The sequence below is a fragment of the Scylla paramamosain genome, chromosome 9 (genome assembly GCF_035594125.1).
Source record: "Scylla paramamosain isolate STU-SP2022 chromosome 9, ASM3559412v1, whole genome shotgun sequence".
Taxonomy (NCBI): domain Eukaryota; kingdom Metazoa; phylum Arthropoda; class Malacostraca; order Decapoda; family Portunidae; genus Scylla; species Scylla paramamosain.
In genome coordinates this window covers 9,168,011-9,175,000 of record NC_087159.1, presented here as the reverse complement: position 1 = coordinate 9,175,000, position 6,990 = coordinate 9,168,011, and the positions used below count along the sequence as shown (strand labels likewise).

The following is a 6,990-nucleotide window of genomic DNA, read 5'->3' as shown; positions in this document are numbered from 1 at the left end:
GAGATTGAAAAAGGAGTGGGAGCGGCAGGAGGGACAGGGAGTGGAAAGGCTGGAGGGAGGGAGGGGAGAGGAAGGGCAACACAGGACCTATACAGCACCTTAGGAAATGCCAGGGTAGGGTGCCAGCGGGGAGGAGAGGCCGAGGGAAGGGTTGTGTCCTTAGCCTCTTCCATTACATCCTATTTCCCCCTTTCCCCTTCTCCTCTTCCCATTCCCTTCTCCTCCTCCTCATCCATCCACTTCTCCCTTTCCCCTTTTCCTCCTCCCCATTTCCTCCTCCTCCTGGCCCGTCCCTTCTTCCTCAGCCTCCCTCCCAAATCGGTCCTTTTAACTATTGGACAGGTGAGAGTTAACCTGTCCGCGGCGCCTCACCTGGATGAAAGAGCAACGGCGTGGCCCAGGTGAAGGTGGTCCTTGTCACAGGTGAATTTAAGGCGCCCTTACCTGTCTTCTTTTCTACCTGCCTTTTTGTTTATTATTTTTCTTTTTTATTTGTGGCTGTTGATAGAAAGGTTACGTGCATGTGTGTGTGTGTGTGTGTGTGTGTGTGTGTGTGTGTGTGTGTTATTAATTTTAGATTGAATGCGCGTGTTCTTTCCTCTTTTTGGGAGCTTAATTTCTTTTTTATTTGTGATTCTCTCTCTCTCTCTCTCTCTCTCTCTCTCTCTCTCTCTCTCTCTCTCTCTCTCTCTCTCTCTCTCTCTCTCTCTCTCTCTCTCTCTCTCTCTCTCTCTCTCTTTATGTAACTCTTACTGTTATGGTTTGTTTGCTTCATTTTTTTTTTTTGCCTCGATTTTCTCTTTCCTTTCCTTTTTTCTCCTCTTTTTCATTCATTCTCATTATCTGTACATGCAATTTACAATCATGTCTGTCTGTCTTTGTGTGTGTGTGTGTGTGTGTGTGTGTGTGTGTGTGTGTGTGTGTGTGTGTGTGTGTGTGTGTGTGTGTGTGTGTGTGTGTGTCCGCTTTGTGTCTGTGTGACCATGTTTTTTTTTTTTTTTTTACCACCGTCGTCCGTTTGTCTATCTGTCTGTGTCTAACTATCTGCCTCTCTCTCTCTCTCTCTCTCTCTCTCTCTCTCTCTCTCTCTCTCTCTCTCTCTCTCTCTCTCTCTCTCTCTCTCTCTCTCTCTCTCTCTCTCTCTCTCTCTCTCTCTCTACGAGCTCGCATGTGAGAAATGCGAGGCATTTCCTTTCGGCTTTTAACTGGTTATTCCCTCTTCTCCCTCTCCTCCTTCCCTCCCTCTTCTCCCTCTTACTTTCCTTCCCCATTCCTTCGTGTACAGTTTTCTTACCGAGTTCATTGATTTCCCTTTTTTCTGTTTCTTGAGGGAAATGTTTTGTCGTTGCTGCTTCTTGCGTGATTTTGTGATAGTTTTTTATGTACGTACTTTGTTTGTTAATGTGCTGTCACCTTGTTTCTCTCTCTCTCTCTCTCTCTCTCTCTCTCTCTCTCTCTCTCTCTCTCTCTCTCTCTCTCTCTCTCTCTCTCTCTCTCTCTCTCTCTCTCTCTCTCTCTCAAAACACTAAAAAACGGAAAAAATATACCCACTGCAAGAAAGACTATTTAATTATGAAAAACTAAATAAATTATCTTCAAAAAGTCGTCCTTAAACTCTGCACGCACTTCTAAGGAGGCCGCCACGGGACGACTCTAGTTGGCGTGTAGGAAGCTGAGAATCACAAGATTATCAACATATTTCGCATCCTTACCAGCACACACACACACACACACACACACACACACACACACACACACACACACACACACACACACACACACACACACACACACACACACACACACACACACACACACATGACTTGCTACACAGGCGTTTCTGACTCACTCACTCACTCACTCACTCACTCACTCACTCACTCACCCACTCACGGTGCCTTGCTTGAAAGTGTACTAAAAGAAGATGCGAATTGAAAACAAGGTTACAGATTTACGAGAACAGCTTACAAAAATTAACTGTGCTACGAGTTTACTTGTGTGATACTTGTGTGTATACTCTCTCTCTCTCTCTCTCTCTCTCTCTCTCTCTCTCTCTCTCTCTCTCTCTCTCTCTCTCTCTCTCTCTCTCTCTCTCTCTCTCTCTCTCTCCTTCAGGTCGTTGCCTTTTTGTTCTTTCTTCTGACATTCACTTTTTTTTTTTTTCCTCTCCTTACTTCCACAAGCAACCGGTATCCTTCCTTTCTGCTTCAGTGTCTGTCTAGGGGTTAAGTCTTCTGTCTGCTGTCTGCTCTCGTGTCTGTCTGGTCGTCAGTCTGCGTGCTTGTCTTTCCCTCTGGCTGTCCATATACACATCATCCCTCTGATGTCTTTAGTGTCTGTCTGTGTTCATCTCTCTCTCTCTCTCTCTCTCTCTCTCTCTCTCTCTCTCTCTCTCTCTCTCTCTCTCTCTCTCTCTCTCTCTCTCTTACTCTTTCTCTTTTCTAGTTCTCGGTACAGTTATTCATATTATCCTTTTAACTTCTTCGTTCTCACACACACACACACACACACACACACACACAGAGAGAGAGAGAGAGAACACACCCGTCTGTCTCTTAGGCCACTCCTGAATCTCTGTCAACATCCAAGACGAGAGGAAATGAGCAGCATCGTAGCTAGTGGAGTCACGGGAAATAATTGTGGTCGGCGCCCATATGTGTGGGAATAAAGATTTCAGGGTTGGGCTGGGCTGGGTTGGGGTAGGGTTAGGGTGCGTTGCGTTAGGCAGTGCTTGGTTGAGCTGGGTTGGGTCAGGTTGAATTGTGCTGCGCGGCGCTTCAAGTTCATCTATTTTGAGCTTCTTTTCTTGGAACGTCCTTTCATTGCCTGGTGTCGTGCTATTCTGAGGTGCTCTAGATTGCGTGGTTCTGCTCTGTGCTCTGGTGTCTTCTTCCGAGACTGAACCACTGAACTGTCCCCGCCCGTGCTCGAGTCATCTATTCTGAGCTTGCTTGTGCTGTTCACTTACTGCTTCGTGCGCTTCATTGTGCCTTAGGATGTCTCGCTTTGCTCTTATTTAACGCTGGAGACTGATCTGCTCTGCGTTCGTCTGTTCCCTCTCCGTTTGTGGTTAGCTCGGCTTTTCTAATTAGCATTCAGAAAGCAGAATAAATATTTGTCGAGTGTAAGTGACTTTCCTCCTGTTTACGTGTGAGTGTTTTTCTGTTTGTGGGTGTGTGCTGTGGTTGTTGCGAGTCCAGAGTGTGTAAAAGGTGCGTGTTTGTTATGTTTATATTTTATGCGCATGTAGGAGGAGGAAGAGAGAGAGAGAGAGAGAGAGAGAGAGAGAGAGAGAGAGAGAGAGAGAGAGAGAGAGGAGGGGGTAGTTGTGTGGAGAGGAGGAGGAGGTAAAGGAGAAGAGACCCAAGAAGTGAAGGGAGTGGAGGTGTGAAGAGGAACGATGAGAGAGAGAGAGAGAGAGAGAGAGAGAGAGAGAGAGAGAGAGAGAGAGAGAGACCAATGAATGAAACACGTGCACTGAAACTATAACGAGAAGGAAAAAAATAAAAGGAAAATACAAGAAGGAAACAATACACACTTTAACACCCAGGAACACACACACACACACACACACACACACACACACCTGCACCTCACATCACCACCACCACTAACACTAGCACCACCACCACTACCATCGCCGCCACCGCCTCCATAAATCGTGGGGAGACAAGCAGGGAGACAAACACCACCTCCCCACAGATCACCTTCTCCGTCAGCATTACTCGCCCCTAATCCGAGTTACGGCAGAGGTAGTGGCGTCCATCGGGAGCGTACAAGTGTCGCTGTCACCCTTAAACGACTCGGCGCGGGCCCCTGCCGGAGGAATAGGTTCGGGTAATGGGTTAATATAATCATTAGAGCCGTGTGTGTGTGGTGTGTGTGGTGTCCCTTCCCGCCATTATTACCACTCCTGACGGGGGAGGCAGATAAGCCCCGTGTGTGTGTGTGTGTGTGTGTGTGTCTGTCTGGGTTGGTTGGTCTCCTCCTCCTCCTCCTCCTCCTCCTCCTCCTCCTCCTCCTCCTCCTCCTCCTCCTCCTCTCTCCACACAATGTCTTCCAAGTGACGTGCATCTGATAAGCATGTGGCCGAGACACAGGCAACGCTCACAATATTGTTGGACTATAGGACATAGGACACACACACACACACACACACACACACACACACACACACACACACACACACACCACGCAAAACATAACACATAACCGATGGTGCTTTCGTTGTTGTTCGTACCTCGTTGTGTTGTGTGTGTTAAGTCGCGTCATGGGTAATAGCAGTAGTAGTAGTAGTAGTAGGAGTAGTAGTAGTAGTAGCAGCAGTAGAAGTAGTAATAGTATTGTGTATGGTGGCGCAGTGGCAAAGAGATGCAGTTCATTCTTCGGGTTCCAGGTTCGAGTCCCGCCCACCGCCCAATCCAGCAGTGAACCGGTGACTCGCGTGGCATCCATTACCACTGGCCGCACCTGTTGCTGTCTGGCTTCATATTGCGCGAGGCGGTGACACTGGGACCTTCCCTGCTGTGTGCTTACCTGCAGTGGTGTTACCTGTACCGGTGCGCACTGATGGAGAAGAGGAAAAGGAAGAAAGAATCTTACTGTTTTGTTCTAGTTGATGGTGGTGGTGTTGGTGGTGACGATGGTGGTTTTTAATTCATCTTATCAGCATCGTTGTCTTATTGTTTTCCTACTTTTTTCTTGTCTTATAATTTTTTCCCTCTCTTTCCTCCATTATGTTCCCGCACGCACGAGTAAGAGACATCAGGTGAGGTTGCTGTGTCTCCGGCGCTCTTCCTGTGTCAGCGATCCTCAGTTTGGGCGGCAGGGAGTGTGAATGGAGCTGCTGGCGCCGTCTACGTATCTGTGGGCGGGGGCGAGAGGCGCGGCTGTGGCGTGTCCTCGGTGCAGCGGCGGCGGTGGCTGTGGTGTTGCTGTATGCCCACCTTGTTGGCGGGCGCGGGGTGATGTTTGGGACAGCGCCACCAACACGCCTTATACGTCCTTCGCCATTTAAGGGAAACAGGAAATCCTCACCTCTCTATGAGTTTAAAGTGAATTTTTTCCTTCCCTCCCGCCCTCTCTCGTCCCTCGCTTGCCTCCCTCCCACCTGCGCCCTCCGTTCCTTCCTTCCTGGACTCCGCGACGAGGGTTTTAAAAGGCAGCTGGAGAGAGAGAGAGAGAGAGAGAGAGAGAGAGAGAGAGAGAGAGAGAGAGAGAGAGAGAGAGAGAGAGAGAGAGAGAGAGAGAGAGAGAATGGCAGTTCAAGGTCAGAGAAAGTGGTCATGTTGTGTCTGAACAGGTTGGGGGTCAAAGAACTGTCAAGGTCAGGGAAAGAACAGTGCATGAGAGTCAGACAGTCATGCACAGACACACGAACAAGGCGATGAACACACGCTCGCCCGCACTGGCTACGAGGCACTGTCGGGCACACACACACACACACACACACACACACACACACACACACACACACACACACACACACACACACACACACACACACACACACACAGACAGACACACACACGCACGCAAACAGAGAATAAGATAAAGAAGTAAAGATAAAAACATAAATTGAGAGGCAAATAGTGAAATACTGAAAATCATGCAGAGAGAGAGAGAGAGAGAGAGAGAGAGAGAGAGAGAGAGAGAGAGAGAGAGAGAGAGAATGTATAGGAAATTTCCTGTCTGTCTGTCGGTCTGTCTGTCTCCCTCGGGCCACCCACGCTGGGGACGTGACGGTATGTTTGCCTGCAGCAGAACACACCTGTAGCGCCATCCATTCTGTCCCACAGGTAATGGCTTCTATACACACACAAAAAAACACTAACTCCCGCTGCAGCCTCGGCCACCCTTCCCCTCAGCCCGGCCAGAATTTTTTGTGTTATGTAATGTGAAGTCCGCGTCTACCTGTGGCCTACCTGGTCCTGGCCTTCCCTTCTCCTTCTGTCCATTACTGCCTCAACGCTCCTCCCCCCATTACTCCTTCATTCTTCTGTCCTTTACTCCCTTTTTTCTGTCTATTACTTCTTTCTTCTGCCCATTACTCTTTTTTTGTCCATTATTCCATTTTCTTTCCATTACTCCCTTTTTTCTGTCCATTACTCCTTCATTCTTCTGACCTTTACTTCGTCATTCTTCTCTTCTTAACTTCATCATTCTTTTATTGTCATCTTCATTCTTCTGTCCATTTTTCCATCATTCTTCTGTCCATTACTCCCTCAACATTCTTCTGTCCATTAAAGTTTTGGGTCTGGTTGTGTTGCCACGTCTGCTGAGTGTTACAGGTCTCCCCTCACCAAGTCTCTTTCTGTTATGTCATGGTGCTTCCTGTTCTGGTGGTGGTGGTGGTGGTGGTGGTGGTGGTGCTGGTGGCGGCGGCGGCGGCGGCGGCAGAGAACCCGCGGCCGCCGAACTGCTCTTCAGACCGGCGACTCACTCCTCTTCCTCGTAACCAGCGTCATTATTCTCTTTTCCAGAATGTTCGAGAGGCGAGACAACCCTATGCAGGCCCCAAGTACTCGTTACGGACGCCCACGCCCACAGCACACCCACGCACGACGACGTAAGGCAAGGCAACCATTTATTTGATATTTATTGTTTTGTTCAACTTCGCCCGCCGGGGAGAGGACGGCGGGGGCGCGGACCCACGCCCTTGCAGGAATGAGGGAGAGAGAGAAGGGGAGGAGGAAGGAAGGGAGGAGGGAAGGAAGGGTACAACGTTTTGGTGACCTTGTGACCTCACCAGCTGACCTCTTTACCCTCCAACATGAACAAGAGAGGAGAAAGTGGCCCTACACAACGCCGTACCGAATATAGCGCCTCAAGCCTCGTTCTGGGAGGTTCGTGCGAAGAGTCGAAACTTCGGGACGTGCGGTTCACTCCCTCCCGCGGCAGGCGTCGGCGGGGGAACCTTCCATTAGGTCTCGTAAAGTGTGGCGAGACAAAGGACTCATCGAAGAGACGCGATGAGAGTCTGACCGGCGG

The 6,990-nt window shown here is 49.2% G+C and overlaps 1 long non-coding RNA gene across 1 annotated transcript in view; it reads left to right on the top strand.

Annotated features, from left to right (window-relative positions):
- The window catches only part of LOC135103540 (uncharacterized), a 205,119-nt gene extending 198,129 nt beyond the window's left edge, over positions 1-6,990 (top strand). The window contains exon 4 of the long non-coding RNA XR_010270107.1: positions 6,483-6,990. This is a non-coding gene — a long non-coding RNA (uncharacterized LOC135103540). The remainder of the gene's footprint in view (positions 1-6,482) is intronic.